The sequence below is a fragment of the Humulus lupulus genome, chromosome 9 (assembly GCF_963169125.1).
Source record: "Humulus lupulus chromosome 9, drHumLupu1.1, whole genome shotgun sequence".
Taxonomy (NCBI): domain Eukaryota; kingdom Viridiplantae; phylum Streptophyta; class Magnoliopsida; order Rosales; family Cannabaceae; genus Humulus; species Humulus lupulus.
The window spans coordinates 29842488-29860812 of NC_084801.1; the positions used below are offsets into that span (position 1 = coordinate 29842488).

At 40.0% G+C, this 18325-nt stretch overlaps 1 pseudogene; it reads right to left on the reverse strand.

Annotated features, from left to right (window-relative positions):
• Nucleotides 1-2001: 2001 nt before the first annotated feature.
• LOC133799569 (berberine bridge enzyme-like 8) lies at nucleotides 2002-13893 on the reverse strand (annotated as a pseudogene).
• Nucleotides 13894-18325: the final 4432 nt, after the last annotated feature.

The window sequence follows — 18325 nt, forward strand, 5'->3', positions numbered from 1 at the left end:
CTGGATCTACTTTTAAAGGTTTCCTAATTTGAGATACAATCTTGCACAATGTCTACTCTCCCCAATACTTCAAATCTAGATTTGTTAACTGAATCCAAATGGGAACTCTCTGCATATCCTCCTTTTTAAATTCTTCATGAGCATTCCAAGGCTTCATTCTGAGCGGTTTCTTGTCAAAGAACATAATTCCATTGCTCAAAACAATATCTCTATGTTCAACCGAATTGAACCTCACAATGTAAACACCCTGCCCTAACCCAGCCACCTTATCAACCCCTATATTCCTCCATATGCGTCGACAAAACCCTTCAAGAACAACCAATGGAGGATTAGCCCCTAGTACATAACAAACTAGAGAAGGATACCAATAATTCACCTCCTCTTCAATATCCTCCATATCAATTTTAATAATCTCAGGCAGATGTTTCTCCAAATCATTAATTTCTCCTAGATTATTTGGAAAATTCTGGGAACAACTACCGTAATCACCCGAGCTAGGATTAGAATGAGAGGTAGGGTTAGATGGAACCTTACCACTAAGCTGAGCTTCCCTCTATTCCAACAAATGAGGGAACTGAATCATGATCTGGGACCTTCGTTGCAAATCAGAAGAAGAAATTCCCTCTGTCACCTTCGCAATCGCACTCCCGTCACCAATCTGTACGGGTTCTTCATCATTTGAGAAAGTGACTGGCTCCACTCCAAGTAAATCCACCATCGATTTCACTTTCCGCGGCACCTTTGATGAAGTAGGGCCACGTTTAGGTCTACCTCGCTTCTTCTTGATCTTTGATCCTCCTGCCATTGCATCAGCACTAAGCCGAGAGAGAAACAAACCAGAGAAGAGAGTTTTGAGCTTGAAAATTCAAGAGTACTTATTGTTTCCGGTTATAATAGATATATTTATATCTCTTCTATACAAAATGTGCATAGATAACGTAAATTCTTAGTTTTAAAGGTTTTTTTATTTTTTACCATTAACTTTAACTTAATATTCTATATATAACAGAATATTCTTATATTTAACGGTAGATTGTAAACATGATTTAAATTTAAATAAAATTAAATAAATAATTAAACAAATTAAAATAGGATATTTTTGAGATATTTTACAATCACAATTATTTAAATAATAAAACCATAAGTTTTATAACTTAAATAAAATTCAATTAAACTTAAACTTGACGTATTAGAATAATATCATATTAAACATATAATATAATATAATCTACTATCAACTAGCAACAAACTTCTTCTTAAAAAAAATAAAAACTAGCAACAAAGTTAAATTTAAAATCTATGTATAATATTAATACTATATTAAACATGTAATATATAATCTCTTGATGTCACTGTCAAATTCAAAAACTAGAACAAACATAAACTTATACAAAAATATATAAATAAATAAATTAAAATGAGATATTTTAAAGATATTTTATGATAATTTAAATAATTGAATTATATTTATTTAAAAATAATAAAGTCATGCATATAATTTTTTTATCTTATAAATTTGTGTGGTGGTTTTTTTGTTATGAAATGATTGAAGCTCTTTTTCTTTATTAGAGACTAAAAATAGTTAATGCATGTAATACTACTCTACACTATGACTCTTTATATTGTTATTTTATTCTATTATTAATTAATTTTTAAATATTATTGTAATTTATATATGTGTCATGTAGCCATGTAAATATATATATCTATGTTAATGTTTTGTTTATATGTCATATATGTAGAGAATATTGATATAAATATCTATATATACTATAGAACTATTATTCATTTTATTATATATTTAAAAAAAAGTGAACTAGTTTTTATTAAAATTATAGACAATATTTTTTCTTAATTTCTTTAATACATTTATGTCATGCATTATATTAAACATATTTTATTTATTATTTAAAATTGATATGATAATTAAAAAAATATATATTTACAATTTTAAAATTAAGCACATGCTCGTTATTTCTACCAAGTATATATATATATAAATCATAGATAATATGGAAGAACAGGAATGCTCTCCTCATTCCTAAAGAAATTGTCTGGGTCAACTCTCGTCTTAATCTCGACCAACCTATTAAAATTACATTTGAAATACTTAACCCCATAAGCTTTCCCTTTCCTATAGCTAGCTATCCCTTTCCTATAGCTAGCTTTCCCATTATGGTTGATTCCCAAATCAAGATCCTTATAGTTAAAAAATGCTTCTTTGGGATTCTTAGACACAAAAGGAGTCATGTACTTGTAAAGTTTCTTGGTCGAACCGATGTATTTATTGCCCACGTCAGTCCCAATTTCATTCCATTCGATTGCGTACTGAATCATAGCCAAGTTCCCAGCTCTATGAGGGAATGGACTCATATTCTCGGGAATCTCAGCCATTCTCCCACCGTACGGATTGAAAGTCAACTTGATTGGCCATCGAGCTCCATCATTCTACCCCAAATCCATTCCAAACCCTTCTTCGTAATGGGTTTCTTGATGTAATTTGATTTGCATTTAAAGTACTTCCCCAGTGGGGTTCGAGAGAGCAAAACGTTGTCGTATGAGGTATTGGTCATGTTGCCATACGTGGAGAAGAGTACAGTGGCATTGATCCAACTCGTCTCATTACTGTCTGATTTCTTTAAACTCAATTCATGAAAGCTCTTTCCCAAAATGGAAACAACGCTTTCAGAACCTCCAAGATAAAATCCATAGAAATTAGCTCTACCCGTTCTTTTTCCCGTTTCGGTATCGTTCTTCACGTCCATTACAAGGCTTGTAAAAACGTCATCTTCTAGTTTATCCGCTACTTGTTGCCACTTAGAAGCAATGACTGATGCATTTTGCTCCATAGTTTTTTCGACACTGAAATAGGTGGCTTTTTCTGGCACACGGACGAGTTTAATCTTGTATGCCAAAATGACACCGAAGCTAGCTCCACCACCACCACCACCACCACCACCACCACCACCACCACCACCACCACTTATAGCCCAAAACAGGTCTTCCCCCATAGATTTTCTATCTAGAAGCCGACCATTAACGTCAATCATTAGGGCATCGTCTAAGTTATCAACTGATAGACCAAATTTTCTCATCATATTTCCATAACCACCGCCACTGATATTACCACCAACACCGACTGTGGGGCAAACTCCGGTTGGGTAGCCATGGACTTTGCTTCTTTTTGATATGTTATGGTAAACTTCACGGAGAGTTGCGCCAGTTTGAACCCATATAGTCTCCTTTTCGTTATCGATATTGATTTTTGAGAGGTTAAACATGTCGAGAATGAAGAAGGGGACTCGGGCACGTACGATGTAATCATGGCCACCGCTTCTTATCTTCATTTGCAAGTTAAGATTACAGGCACAAACAATGGCGACTTGGATATGGGACTCATGCAGTGCGGTTATGATGAGAAATGGTTTTCGGGTAGAAGAGGTGTTGAATCGAAGGTCTCAGATGTAGGATTGTAAGACGGACGAGAAGGTAGAGTTTTTTGGGGTGAAGATGGCCGGTGAAATTGGGTGAGAGGGATGTGAGATTTTGAGAAGGCGGGGAACAAAGTCGTGAGGACTAGAAGTAGTACTACTACTTACTGAAGATGCCGGCCATTAAAGCCAAAGTAGAACAAATAATGGTGCAAATTCTTTCAAAAGGTTTGGAGATTTTGCCATTTTTTTTTAATTGGATAATATGGATTGTGTTGTGATCACGTTACGTATTGTTTAGCTATATGTAAGGTGATGAAATTTTGAAAAAAATAATGTACGACTTATTAAAATATTAAATGCAGCTTATAAGTATATGGATGTTAATATTATTTAAATTTAAAATTAATTTAAACCTCATATTAAAATTAAAAATTAGCTTTCCTTAAATAAAAATAATAATAATAATTAGTCTACACACCCTTCTTTGACAACCACCGACGAAACGACTTGGTAGTGATGTGAAATGTAATGTAGAGTCTATCTTCTAAAATACTTCACTAAAACTCTAATTTATCTACTTTGGCACAAAATATATCAATTTCTCAATAATTTTTTTCGAAACATCATTTAAATATTATATTTTTTTAATATATATATATATATATATAATACACATAAACAATAAATAAATAAAATAATATCAATATATTGTTAGAATAATAAAATATTATTAATATATTGTTTACCGAATGAATAGTGCAACTGTAGCTTCCTTTAAAATTTAAGGTAAAATAGCTAATTTGATTGAGCTATTATTTAAGATTATTTTAATTTTAGTTTAAGTAGATATGAAACATCTACTGTGAATGCTATTCTAGAAGTGGTCCTTGAGTAGTGTAATCTTGTATGTCTTTATACGAAAATTTCAGAATGCATGAATGTGTTTTGCTTATTATGCAATAATTTTATGCCTTGTATCGAACTTTTTATTTATCAGTTTGTTATTGTAACTGTTAATTTTAAATCAATCTAATATATATTGTCCATTACTCTAATTAATTGTTTGACATGGCATGGCCATAGATGAAATTTGGTAGTATAATTCTTATGGACCACTCACCCACCCATATCACTTTTACAATAGTGGTGAAACTGATCAGCCAAGCTTAGTGAAGCTAGAATCGTTGAGTGAATTTTTCTTGTAAATATATATCATTTATAATTGATAAAAAAATAAGTTAATTTTTAAAACCACCGTAAAAACTTTTGTTGGTGTTTATTAAAAACGAAAAAGGAAAATGATAATAGTCGTCATCTTTTTCAATTATTACATTTTTATAACTCAATTTTTGTACTTCATGGTGATAATACATTTTCTTGAATTTCGATCGAGTTTGGTTTTTAACATTTGACAACCACACAAGATAACATTTTTACTAAAGATGTATTTATGTTCTTATTTATTTATTATTTTCTATAAAATTTTGTTTGGTGCTATTTGCTCTAGTAAAGATAAATTTCTAGCCCATTAAGTCAATATCTCGTCCCTCTTATTACAAGTGTAAGGGAGAGACATTTTCACTTGAGAGGTTCGTGGGGCATGATGATAGAAAAATATATAGACATCAATTAAAATAAATCAAAACTAACCATTAATTATTTTTATCTTTGAGAAATAGATATTTATTATCAAGCAAAATCAATTGTTATAGATGAACACAATAAATTAGGACAATAATCAGTCCAAATATGTTCACCTAAAAAACTAGTAACAAAAGTAGAAAGTGCATGGGTTACACCATTCATAACACACGAAATTGAGCAACAAGAATGTAGCGTCCCAAAATTTTACTTAGCTAGATAGTAGTAGTAGTAGCAGCAGCTTAGTATTTTACTTTTTCTGGTTATTGGTTCAAGCCGGGATTTAGTTGGAAACTAGTAGAGATAGTTATAAATTTTATAAGTTTAGTCTATAGTTTAGAAATATTAATTTTCAGAGAAGGTGTGATTAATATAGCTGGACCTAGAAATATTATTTATTATAACCTAAGGTTTAGATAGAATAATTAAGAAAGGGACATTTGTCACATGTATGATTATTAAGGATTTAAGCATTTTGGATGAATAAATTAATAAATGATAGATCTAGAAGGTCTAGAACCTTCCCTCATCTGTTAGGATTACGTTTTACTCAGTCAAATTGGTTTAAAAAAATTTCAAGTGTGCTGAAAGTGTTCAAAAACGTGTTTAAAATATCAGTGTATGCCGATATATCGCAGCTATAGGAGCCAATATATCGCCTATGATTGATACATAAAACAAGTCGACTTCGCACGAACGAAACCACGGAAGCTCGGGGCATAGGTAGGGGAAATATATCGCCTATGGTAGGCAATATATCGGCTCTTGGAGCCATTTTTGAATTTTCTTGGAAACCGAACTAGAAACAACCCTCAACAACTTTGACTCGTTCCTGAACGTCTTTGACCGAGTTATGGGCATCTGTTGAACAAATAATTCCAATTTATTCAATTTTTAATCATTTATTTATTCATTTTAAAAGGAATTAGTTTCACTCCTTGAACTCTATAAATAGGACCCTTCACTCATCCATTTTCATCATCTGTCAAGCATAGTTCAGAGCCTCCAAGCTGCTAAGTTTGTTCTAGAGAGAAACACTAGGGTTTTGGGGTTAAAGCTTTCAAATCTAAAGTTTTTATAAACACTTGGGAAGTAAGCTTTTGTGTGATTTCGGTGTTTGAGGTATAGATTGAAGTTCTAAGCTATCTAAGGTACTGTTAATCTTCAGGTTTAGTCCATTTCCATTCGTCTTATTCTTTCCTTTTATTTCAGAACCCAACTTGTTATTATGACTTTTGGTTAGGTGTTTGAGTTTCTTGAAACTTAAGGTCTTCGATAAGTTACTATCTTGGTGGTTTAGATCTTTTATTCATCTTCTTTCTCTAGAGGACTTATGGTTTCTTTATGTTTGGTTTTCGGAGTTTCCAATCCCGCTCTTGTCTCCAATATTCCGGTTTTTGGTAAGGAAAATTAGATAGTTTAGTTTATGATCTAGGCTATGTTTTTGTATGACCTAACATTTCAGGTACAATAAAGGGGTAAGTGTGTTTGGACCTAAGGTGTCCAATGATGTATGACAGACTTATGTCCGATAGGCTCAGTTGCCAAAACTTTATGACAGACCTAAGTTGATATCCGGTGTATGACAGACAATTGTCCGGGGCTTAATTGTCACCCATGTATAAGCACTTATCTTTTTATTATATGTGACTCGTTATTATGACATATAGTTATGATTATGATCTATGACTTATAGTTATGCTTATGACTTATGACCTATGATTTATGACTATGATTATGACTATGATTATGATTTATGATTATGACAGGCTATGATATGACCTATGGTTTTGTGATGTGATATGAATAGTATAAATAAGTTTTTGTTATGACTCTTGTGTAATTTAGGATATGTTGATTAAATTATTATATGACTAACTCCTGTTTGTATTTTCCTTACTCGGCTTAGAAGCTCACCCTTTATGATGTTGTTGTGCAGAAAATTGATGATAGAAAGGCTGGTGGCGAGTGGGATCTAAGAGCTTCGTGATGTACTCGTGGCGACCATATAGTCGAGGAAGATCAAGCGGGCCTATTTATTTATTTTTATTAAAGAATATTTTCTTTTAAAGTTTTATTTAAATGTTGCTCATTTTAAAGATAGATATTTTATTTTTGTAAAACCATAGATCCATATATTTTATTTTTAAGTTTTATTCAATAAAAGAGCAATGTTTATGATTATGATTCAACGATGTGTTCTCGATAATTTATGAGGAATTATGGCGTTACAAAGAACCACCACCTACAACATTCAACAAGGAAAAAATATCAGACACAACAAGAGTAAAAAATTGATTAGTACCTACAGTTACTAGAAAAATATATTACATGTTTATTTTAATTTTTTATGGCTCCACTATACTTTTATATGTTTTTTAAAATTTTCTATAATTTAAATTATTTCCCCCTTAATGACCTCTTCATTATTATTAATTAGGCACCATTATTTACAAGAATTACATTTATGATGATTCTTTTTATATCATAACGCCAATTCTACTTCAAGACTTCTAAGGATTAAGCCTAGCTATTTTTCAAAATTTAGAAAAAATATATCAAAATTCAAAAGTCTCTAATTATTATTTGTTTAGTAAGTGTATAATTGACTTCTAAGTCATCTATAGGCTTGACTTTTAAGTCTTAAAAAGAAAAGGAAACTTTTGCATAGTCTTATTATTGTATGTTATTTGTGGAAATAAAATAAAGAATATAAGGCAAAGTTGACCCTACATGAAAAAACACTACTATAATTTCGACGCCAGCCATCAATTATGAGAGGTTAGTTTCACTCAAGCTTGCTTAACACATATTCATAGGTCGCTATACATAGAACCGATCTATCAATGTATGTCAATGGTAAGCATGGGAGGTCGATTGCGCGGGAACCGACTTGCCATGTATGTCAAAGAAAAGAATGGGAGGTCGATAGCATGGGAACCAACCTACCGTCTAGCCATGGATGGTCGGTTCTGTGTGAACCGACCTACCGTCTGACCATGGTTGGTCAATTCTATGTGAATAGACCTCCCATACTTATAGAAGAGAAAGTAGGTCGGTTCTGTATGGATCGACCTACCACGTCCTACTGTAACCCCCCCAACTTCCCTAATATGGCTTAGTGTCTTGATTAGGCAGCTGTGAGGAAATAATTAAGTTAATTATGTTCTTATGTGTTATAAGCATATTATTATCTGAATTATGTGAATTATAATATGATATGATTATGATTGCATGTTTAAGTGTATTAAACATGCATGTGAGCCCGTTTCTTATTATAATGACATTTTCATATTTTTGACCTACTGAGGGTATAATTGTAAATATGTGTGACTTATAATTGTGAACACATTATTATGTGGATATATTTGAGTTACCAAGCATGATGCGATCCTAGGCAGAAAGTTAGTGGAAAATTCACAACGGGGTACAATACCTGGCTCAGGGTGAGCTCAGGGGTATTTTGGTAATTTGATAAGTTACCAAAAATTATTGAGTAGCGTGAATTAATTGATGAATATTTGGTTAGATATACTTATTTGGGATTAGTGGGAATTATGCCAAATGACAATTTTTCCATTAGGGGTAACCTTTAAGGTTAAATGAGGTAAGGGGCATTATGGTCATTTGACCACATGGGATAGCATTAGGTGAGCAACTGGGCACTTTGGCTCACACACTTTCAAGACACTTACTACTGAGTTTTTGAAGAATTTTGGAAGAAGCACTCAATGAGACTCTACGACTAGACCAAGTTGAGATTTTTGAGGAGATTGAAGGGGAGTTATGCTTGTTGAAGGGACTTGAGGCTGGTAGGAGTATTTGCACTTCAGGAGTTCAGATTTTCTTGGGGAATTCAGAGGTAAGACCCCTTGTTTTTGCATTCTAATGGTGTTCTTAAGTTCTTTTGATTTTGATTCTTGGTTTGAGATTCTATGGGTGTTTTGGGGTGAGATGAGAGTTGGGTTTTGTTGCTTAAGCTTTGGGATATGTTTTTGTGAATGGAATCCTGTTAGAAACATCTGGTTGGGTCAAAAATGGGGCCTAATTTGCTGGAAATCACAGGTTTAGAAATTTGGGGAAGAACACTTGTGTTCTCAGCTCGATTTTATTATCTGCTTTGCTTGCTGACATGTGAAACACCTGACAACAAACTCAGCAACATCTTTCTTCATTCCAGGCCAACAATACAACACTTTCAGGTCTTGGTACATCCTTGTCGATCATAGATGTAAGGAATAGTGCGATGTATGTGCCTCTTTCAAAATACTTTTCTTAATCTCGTCATTGTTAGGAACACAATGTTATTCTTATATTGTAGCAACCCACCATTGGACACCGTGAAGTCGCCGCTACCATTTTCCTGTACCTAAGCCTCTTGCTTCATTAGGGCTTCATCCACCTTCTTCCCTTCTCTAATCTGTTCCAAAAGGGAGGAGTATAGAGTGAGATTTGCCAGGCCTCCTGTTACTAACTTAATATACGCATTTATAATCTCTTTCCGCAGAGGTGTCACTATTGTGCTCAGAGTTGAGCCACTCCCATGTCCTCACCTACTCAATGCAGCAGCCACCGTGTTGGCTTTGACTGGGTATTATAGAATCTCACAATCGTAGTCTTTCACTAACTCCAACCACTGCTATTGTCTCCTATTTATCTCTTTCTGAGTGAAGAAGTACTTCAAACTTTTGTAATCAGTGTAAATTTCACTCTTATCCGCATAAAGGTTGATGGGCCAAAATGAGAACACCTACGACAACTGCTTGATGAGTGTAGGAGAAAAGGAATTCTAAGGGATTGGGGTGTCCTCAATACCAAATAATTGGTGCTGGAAAACACCATCGAAGTTCATGAACCTAGCCGGAATCTAGGAAATTTCTCGATTCTGGTCAAAAGTCTAGAAGTACGAAAAAGTGCAAGAAGGCCTAAAGTAGTCCATTTTGACTGTTTCTAACGTCAAAATGGACCCAAAAAGACTAAAAAGAGGTCAAAATGACCTCTAAATGTCAGAAATCACCAGCGCATAAACATGCAACTATTTTCAACCCAAAAACTAAAAACGAAAAAGAAGCTAGCACATTTACTAGAGATGTAGCGCCTGTAAGTGTTGTCCCCCATGCGAACACGGAAGTACTTCGTCTCGTTAACCCATAAGTATGAAGATTATCTCCAGATGTGCAGGTCACCAGAGTGCAAGAATTGGTGAAGATTGGGGTTTGGGAGTAATTGAAGGGTTTTGAGACAGTTTTGAAAGCTCAAGTATTTTTGAAAATTTCAAAGGATAAAAGTGAACAAGAGAGAGGAAATTCTCACGATTTATACTTGAAGGACTTGGGGAGGAAGCAACTCCACCTGAAATTTGATCACCTGCAGGGTAATTACTTGAGCATGATCCAACGGTCACGATTATCAAGGATGGATCACGTTCATTAGCATGGGAAAGGATGCCTCGGGTACAGAGCGAATGGATACTTAGGGTACAGATTTGACGTCTCGGGCGTGGAACAGACTCCTCACTAATTGGACCGATTGATGGACCCAGCGATGGGGAGTCAACATGTGGTGTTACCTTTTTGGAGTGTGACATCAGGTAGAGCCAAAGCATCCCCCCCCCCCCCAAAAAAAAAGACCTTTGAAATTACTCATCTTAGAGTAAGTCTCAACTGTTCGAGGACAAGTGAAGACTTGGGAGGAAAATTTTGTCCATTATTTTATCATTGGATACGTGTCATTCATTAAATTATAGTTAGGCTCCTTCAGAGCTAATGATGTCTTGTGAAGCTCGCCTAGAGCTCTTAGGAGCGTAAACTCCTTTGAGAGTGTTATGATTCATTTCCAGGCGTGGATGTATTCATGTTAGGCCACGTCTCGAGAACCTCCATTGTGGTCCTCCCATCTTCTTGGTTAGTTAGTCTTCTAGGTCTAGGAGTTTGTCCTCGGGACCTGGAGGGAATGCCAGGTGTGAATAACAACGACTTTGGACAACAAGCGGCCGTCTGACATCTTTCGGTGCCTCGATTATTGGTGTCGAAAGCGTTCATTGGACAATTTTCATGTCCAAATGAACTGCCTGACATGGAAAAATGTGCAGCTGCGTCATGACATTGTCAAGGGCATGTCTCCCGTAAAGTTTTGGGGGTATACCTACAAATTGGGCCCTGTGCGATACGCCTAAGCCCACAACAATAATTAGTACACCCAAAGGTGTTAATTAACATTAAACTCCCAAATGATTGGGAGTGTTTGTAATAAATCCCCATAAAAGAAATTAATTGTCCTCGACTACTATAAATAGGGCTAGGGCTTCCATTGTAAAGGGATTTGACTTTTTTATCCCACTCTTTGTACTCAAAGCAATATATACACTGTCTGAGAAACCTCCATTGGAGCTTGACATCTCAAGCTTCAAGAACACTAATACTAAATCCTCGTGGACTAAGGTTTTTTTTTATAACCTAAACCATGTAAAACCCGTGTATCTTTCATACATTTCTTAAGTTCTTATTTAATTAGTTGATGGCCAAAAAGTCAGTCAACACTTTTGTTTACTGAGTTTTTCAGAAACTAGAATTATGAAAGATTAGAGAGTGTAAAAGAAAGGATTTAATAAAAGTAAACAAGGTTTTTATGTGGTTGGAGCGTTAATGAGCCTTAGTCCACGAGTCTGTTGTATTAGAGCTTTGAGAACTTTTGGCAATGGATTTTTCTACAAGTTTGAGCAGAGTAACTGCTTACAATCAAAATCTCGGATCCCCTCCTCTGTGCACCACTATTCGTAATTATAGGCACATGAGTGCACTGGGCTTGGGCCAAGCTAGTCCAGGCCTAACAATGGTGTACATACCATTGGCTTCTCTGATGGGAGCCCAATAAAAAGGATTGAAATAAAAAACATCATTAAACAAAGCCCATTAGGACAGCCCAAATAATATCTTATTCTAAGACATGCGACATACTGGTGTTTCAGTCTGGGTGTTATGGGCTACGAGGAAGATTTGGGGGACAAGATCGGTCAGAGTAGTGGTGGCGCAGTTCTGAACCAACGACGTACAATCTCGAAGTAGTCTCTTCTGTAGGTGAAGCGTGGGGACAACCCCCCACGCTTCATGGGACGATGTCATTATCTCGGACACTTTATCTTGCCAAACTCAGACGACCCATCCTTGTCCATTTACCAAGGTCCCCCTCCATTTACCAGGGTCCCACTTCATTTACTAGGACCCAGGTTCACCGAAGGAGATCTCGGCCCAATCTTGGATTTGGTAGCCGCGACCTCCTTTACCGTACCTCGGGGAACATCTCAGTACACAGTCCTAAGTTTATACAACCTGCCTTGACAATAGTCCTGGCTTACCCTCCCGGTAGCCCTTTGGGCCTTGACGAGACTTGGGTCGCCAATACCCATTTTACCTTCGCCTAATGGGCCCGGTTTGGGCCTTAATCCCCAGCAAAGCGGCCCATGGACTTTTAGAGTGGATCTGTACGAGAAGGAAGAAACGGGCATAACAATTACCCCCCAAGCCTTCATCTGGGCTTGCGCGGTGGAGGCTTGTCTCCCTCTTGGGCCATCTCGGCACTTCCGGCTCTTTTCCAAGGCGACGAGTCCACGGATGGGTGACACCGCTGGCTGATCGATCACGAAATGTTAACCCGCTTCGATGTCCGGGACAGAATCCGAAAAGCCCGGACCATTTACTAGGATCCGGGTTCGTTTACCAGAGCCCGGGTTCATTTACTTCAGGGATGTCTGGAGACCTTCCCATTTGCCCTGCTCCATCATGAAGGGTGCACGTGTCCCATTGTGACTGGCGCATTGATGGCACTAGGTCTTGAAAGGTCAGCAAACATCCTATTGGTTACTATGCTGGGGCTAGTATGTCAGCTCGGGTTACGAAGTGCCCCATCCGTACAAATGTTCCCATTATTATCTCTGCGACAAAGAGGATCGTTGGATGGGATGACCTTTGAGGTGCTCTTTTTCTGGGCCGTTAGATCGGGGCGGCGTGGATCACCGCTCGGGGGTACCGCGATCCAGTATTCAAGTAAATCCATTTATGTCCCTGCGCGATCCAGGACGATCCGATGGGTGGTGATTGCGCTGAACCGTTAGAGCGAAATAGCCCTCTGGTTCTTATAAATAACCCCAAATTTTCATTTGATATCTTTATATTCTCAGAAAAGAAAAACACTCAAAAGACCTTTTATGTCCAAGCTTGCCGACGACATTTTCCATTGTCTACTTCGTCTTCACCGTCATTTGTTTCCAACGCACCCGATATCCGCCCCTTCGCCTGAGCAGACGACATCGGTCTGTCCCATAGACGAGCTTTTGAGCTGCCTTCACCTGTTCAAAACTGCGATTTTACCGTCACTGTCGCCGGAAACCCACCATTCTTCATGACCAACCTTTTACAGTAAGTTTTCCTGACTTTCACTTTTGTGTTTCTTGCATTTTCCATACCTTCCTATTTATCTATGTAGGCTATTAAATCTTGCCTGTGTTTAGATTGGCTATGGGTGTATTAGAATAGGTTAGGAAAAGAAAACTAGTCCGGACCGTCCCGGATCTCCTCGGGTATGGGTGGTTCCTGGACAAGTGGCAATAGGCCGGCTTAGGAGAACAGCTAAATCCTCCTTTTTTTTTTTTTGTTCCCGATCAAGGTTTCGTGGCTTCTTAGTGATCCCGGACCTGATCCAGAGGGGACTCCTCCAAGCAGTTCGTAGGAGAGCCCTCGTACCTTAAAAAACCTTCTTGGGTTTTGGTGCTGACTGCTTGGTTATTTGTTTTGTTCTGTTTCGCTCCCAGATCATCAGCCATGACCTCAGGCGTTGCCCTTCATGCGAAAGAATGAGTTAATGCGGCCCCTATCACTCTACCAGGATCCAAGACCCCTAGTGGCAACAGATGGGAGATGGACGGGGTGCAGAACCTGTTCAGAAATTATCGGATGTTGTACGCCCTGGGGAAGCACTTAGGCATGGAGTCTACTCCCGCCACTATTCTATAACCATCTGTCCAGGAAAGAGGAGAAAGCTCACACTGGGGTGGGCGAGTTCGGGGCCTGGATTGTGGGCCACATCAGTGCGGAAGCCACTCTCCCACTTCATGACTACTTCGTGAAATTCCTCAAGTTTGTGGGGATTGCGCCTTTCCAGCTCCTGCCTCAAGCGTACCGACGGCTTGCGGGATGGCGCATCTTTTGCATATCGAAGCAAATCCCGGATCCAACACCGGCAGAGGTGTTGTTTTTCTATAAGTTGGAGTCGCAGGTCAACGTCAAGGACAAGACCCTGGACGGCTTCCACAGGCTGAAACTGCGTGGCAACTATGTTGCTCCTACCAGCACATGGAAGTACCCCCCGGACGTCAAACATTATTGGTTCATGACGTCCGGGTTCCTTTTAGAAAAGTACCCCACGCTAATGCTGGACTTTAAGCGAGTGGGTAAGTGGCTTCCCGTTCCCTAGTTTCTTTATTGTTTTTGTTTTTGCTTTTTATTCCTCATTCTCAACATATTGCCTTGGATGGTAGGACCCTATGCCCAGAATCCTCTCACCCAGTTCATCCTGGACTAGAAGAAATTCTACTCTGAGCTAAACGCAGAAGATTTGGACGTAGGGGGCTACATCAACACTAAGAACCTCCAGGTGGTCGGGATGTTGGCGGCCAATCAAACGATCAAGGCCCCCAGTCTCCGGGGGATACAATGCGAGAAAGACCTGACATTGAGGGAGGAGCTGGCCCTTGAGCCCATCAGGGCCGTAGAGGCCGCAGCCCTGACAGACGCAGCCAAGAGGAAGCGGGACCAGGCCCAGAAGAAGGAAAGGGCCACCTCCGAGGAGCTGGAAGCCCTCTTTGACAAGGCCAATCCGAACACAGGGACCCCCGGTGCTAGTGTATCAGGGCGAGGTAACTTACCTTTGCTTTTGACTTATGCTCCCCGAGTTGGGGACTTAGTTAGCGATAGACTAGTTTATCGAGGCCCCCTATTCAGGGCTGGTGGAGAGATGAGACCTTCATCTCCAGTCACTACAGATCAGGAAACTCTCATGTATTCGTCTGGGTTCCTTCAGTATGGGAAATTCTTATGCCCGGGTGATATGGAAGATCGAATCCGTTCCTTCACCTTACGAGAATTGAGTCGAGTCCGAGGTCTAGACAAGGGTTCGTCCCGGATTACTTTTAGTCTTGTGATTACTCATTCGCTGTGACAGGTTTATTTTGCTAATTCCTTTTTTGTTTGTTCATTTCAGAAGACCCCGACATGTATGATCTCATGGAGAAGATGAAGCAGGCCCTTGAGGTCCAGGTTGCCAAGGCTAGAGCTTCGGCAAAGAAGACCGCCAAAGGCGCGCCCAAGTCGAAAGCTCCAGACGCGATCTATGGGAGCTCGGTGCCGGAGCCTAACTAAGTCAGGGAGGCCTCAGCCGTGGTCCCAATCACAAAAATTAATCCTAAAACTATCTTAGCCTCTGTTCATCCCTTGGTAATCAACCTGGAGTGGGACCTGCTGGTGAGTCAGAGTTTCAGGAAGAGAACCGCGAACTCAAGCGCGGGTGAGGCCGTGAAGGGGACAAAGAGGGCCAAGACCAAAGGCGCTGGCTCAGCTGTGGAATCCTCCGGGGAGAGTCACCTTGCCACAAAGGACCTTCCGGGAGCGCTTGTGCTCCTCGTCCATCCGGCTCTGCCCGAAGAGGGAGAGGCGGTTCTGCGGGACGAACAATCCAAACTGGTATCCCGGACGTGGGAGAGTGGCTGGGAGAAGAGGGAAGAGGTTTACCAGGCCCTGATGATTTGTCGTCAGGCCGAGTTCTCGGAGCGTCCGACAGCCTTTAGTGCTTTCTAGTCGATCGTAGATTGGCTTGCCGCTGAGACGGGGTTCCGTTCTAAACAGGGGCAAGACATGGCTCCGTTTGTTGTGGACTTGCTGGATCAAGTGGGGGTTACTAAGTCCAACCCCCAGTTGAAGCGGTACGACACCATAGCCAACCAGGACATGCTATTCATATCCCAGGCTCTCCGCCACCAAGCCACTACTGTACGTTATCTGTTCACACCTCTTGTTCTTCTTGCATTTTTAGTTCTTCATATTTTTCTAACTTCTCTTCATTCCAGGACTCTCTACTGGCTCATCGGAATGCCGACTTGGCGGCCGAGATTACCATGAAAATGGAGACGAGCCAGCTAGAGTTGGAGGTGGCCGTGAACCAGCGAGAAGCCGCTAAGGAAGCCCTGGCCAAGGAGGTGGCTCAGGCCAAAGCGGACCGGGAAGAGGCTGCCCGGACTAAGTTCTAACACGAAGAGACTATGTCTCGGCGAGAGGCCAAGAATAGCAAGTTGGTGGTCGGGTTAGAGGCGGAGCTTCTCCGAGTGAAGGCCCTGCAGAAGGCGGCCGAAGCCCAGTCTACCCAGGACTGGGAGAGGGTCACCAGACTCGAGCCTCGGGTCTGTGAATTGGACGACCTATTTCGGCTGCAAGTGACAGCGCACGATGAGACTCGCCGCGAGAGAGAAAAGGCGGACACCATGCTGAGGGTCACCTTTGACGAGGCCAACATGACCTGGCTCCAGGACAAGAACATGAACCTCCTGCTTTACCCCGACCCCACCGCGAAAAGAGCCGAATTTGAGGCCAAGGAGAAAGAAGACTCGGAACCCTTGGACGAGGAAGAGGCAGACAGAGCTAAGCTGGAGGCATCGGGGCACGACGAAGCCTAGGTCGGGTCTTCTATTTGTTTTCTTATTTACCGGAACGACAAACACTTTCCCGGACGTGGATGCGTCTAAGACAATTTTTTTTATTATTTACTTTATTTCTTGCATAATGCTTTCCCGTTTCCATTCGTTAAACTTTTACTAATTGTTTTCACCACCTTGTGTAAACGAGTCGAATGTTCGGTCCCGGTTCCAACGACCAAGACTGTTGACGGCCTGGACTAGATTGTTCCAGTTTTACAATATGGGCTCCAATAGCCCGAACCACCAAGACCTTTCTAGATTTTAACTTATCAACTCACTTTATTCCTGTTGCTCAGGTTCCAATGCCCTGGGCCATTAGGGATATGATAATTATCACTAAATCTATTCATCCCGATTCTAGTGTTCAGGTTCTGACGGTCGGAACCATCAGGGATTAGCTGACTAGCTTATTATAAAACCTAAGTTAGGTTCTTACGGTCTGGGCCGTTTTTAAGACTACTTTTAGAGAACTTGTATCTGGGACCCGTGCTCCAATAGTTCTGTGCTATTGCAAGGATGACGCGGACGGGTATTTGGTTGTTTGGGACCACGCTCGGTCTACCAATTTTTTAGGTATTTTATATCCCCGGGACACACATGTCAGGGTGAGGACCCGGGCTAGCCCGTTTGTCCTACTGGATATTTCACCTCCCGGACTACGTATGTCCGGGCTGGGACGAAGCCTGAGCCTTAAGTCCTATAGTTTGTACCCCCGGACCGCGTATGTCTGGGTCGGGACTAGGCCTGAGCCTTGTGTCCTTTTCATTAGCGTCCTATTTTGCTTTTGTTCTCGGACTTGCTCGTGTTTGGATACACCCCCCAAGTGAGCCAAGACTTGTCTTGGGTCGCTTGATTATGGAGATGGGCGAAAACTTTCATTGTTTCACAATATTTCTTTATGACGTTTTGTACCCGTCATTTTTATTATTCAAGAAATTTCCCTAGGGCTTACATTGTTTACAAAGAAAATATAAAGCAGAAACATGCTCTCCTTTCTACTGATAGTACTTACGGAGATGTTCTGCGTTCCAGGCCCTTGGGACTTCAGTGCCATCAAGTCGCTTTAAGAACTACGTTCCCAGACATAATTCATGTTGAATTTTGTACGGCCCTTCCTAGTTCGGCCCTAGAACCCCCATTCCCAGATCTTGGGTTGTAGGGAAGACTCTCCTCAGGTCTAGGTCGCCGGTTCCGAACCTTCGGCTTTTTACTTTCGAGTTAAAATGTCGAGCAACCTTGCCCTGGTACATCTTCAACTGAACTTGCGATTCTTCCCAGATCTCTTAGATGAGATCCAAGGATTCCTGGAGTAAGGCGTGGTTCTGGGCGGGATCATATGTGTCCCTCCTATGGGATGGGCCGACCATTTCTACCAGGATGACGACTTCACACCCGTACACCATGGAGTATGGAGTATGTCCGGTGGACGTTTGTTCGGTGGTCCAATATGCCCATAGTACGCGGGGCAACTCTTCTGGCCATTTTCTCTTCCAGGATTAAAGCTTTTTCT